The sequence below is a fragment of the Microtus ochrogaster genome, chromosome 18 (assembly GCF_000317375.1).
Source record: "Microtus ochrogaster isolate Prairie Vole_2 chromosome 18, MicOch1.0, whole genome shotgun sequence".
NCBI lineage: Eukaryota > Metazoa > Chordata > Mammalia > Rodentia > Cricetidae > Microtus > Microtus ochrogaster.
In genome coordinates, this window is record NC_022020.1 from 6,651,030 (window position 1) to 6,652,288 (window position 1,259).

The following is a 1,259-nucleotide window of genomic DNA, read 5'->3' on the forward strand; positions in this document are numbered from 1 at the left end:
TAACCCTGGCTTTCACTGAAGATACTGGGCTTTGTAGTTTTGTTATTTTATTGTGTGTGTGTGTGTGTGTGTGTGTGTGTGTGTGTGTGTGTGCATGCATGCGCATACTTGTGTTTATATCCACACGTGCGTGATAAGGGCACTTGTGCTGTGACATGGCTGAGGAAGTCAGAGGACATTCTAGAATCAGTTCTCTCCTCCTACTTTTATATGGTTTCTAAAGCTCAGTCTCAGGTCACGAGACCTGAATGGCAGGTGCCTCTCTCTGCCCGCTGAGACCACCTCCAGGCCCCAGACTTTGTCTTCCTGTTTGGCTCTGCTGCTGTGAGAAATCTTGAAGCAGCACAGGGATTGCATCCAGGGCCTTGCACATGCTAAGCGAGTCAGCCCCAGCTCACTCTGTAAGTTTAATTCTCCGAGCCCTGCTCTAGATAAAATGCTTTAGGGATTGCACGTAGCTAGCCCAGGTCGTCTTGGAAATCACTGCACAGCCCAGGCTGGTCCTCAGTTCACTTTCGTCTTCTTGCCTTGGGATCATAGACCATCGACGTGCCATTGTGCCCAGATTTGAGATTATATCCATAATTTATTTGGAAGCACAGTAGACATACCCACACACTTAAGCATGTAGCCAAGGTAGTTTTCATCTCAATATCTAGAAACATTTTGTTTGTGCTCAAGCTTGTGAGCTTGGGGTTAGAGTTCTCCTTCTTTCTCTTGCTCTTAAAATGCAGTTCTGACTTGTGATGGTTTGGATATGAATGGCCCCATAGGCTCATATGTTTTAATATGTGGTCCCAGTTATGAAAACTGTTTGGAAAGAATTAGGAGGTATGTCACTGGCGGCAAGTTGTGAGATTTCGAGACTGGTACCGTTCCCAGTTAGCGTTCTGCCAAAGATGTGCGCTCTCAGCTGTCCCTGCTGCCGTGCCCGCGCTCCGCCCACGCTCCACCACCATGGACTCCAGCCCTCTGAAGTCATTAGCTCGGTTAAGTACTTACTTTTGTAGGTTGGCTTGGTCTCGGGGTTTTATCACAGAAATAGAAAAGTAACTAAGACGTGACCCATCTCCTGTGCATTCAGGACTGTTTGCTAGAGTTCTTTTCCTTTAAATCGGGGACGTGAACCCACCTGTAGGGAGAGAGTTCTAGTTCCTCTGTTCCCTTCAATTTGTGCATGAAAAAATAAGATTGAAAAAGGAAATAGAAAATTTTAAATCAAGTATTTTCAAGTATAATTCTTGAGATGGAAGCCATGT

General features: G+C 45.7%; 1 protein-coding gene across 1 annotated transcript in view; it reads left to right on the forward strand.

Moving 5' to 3' along the window:
- The window catches only part of Ttc39c (tetratricopeptide repeat domain 39C), a 92,880-nt gene that overhangs the window by 59,989 nt on the left and 31,632 nt on the right, over window positions 1–1,259 (forward strand). The window lies entirely within an intron of this gene.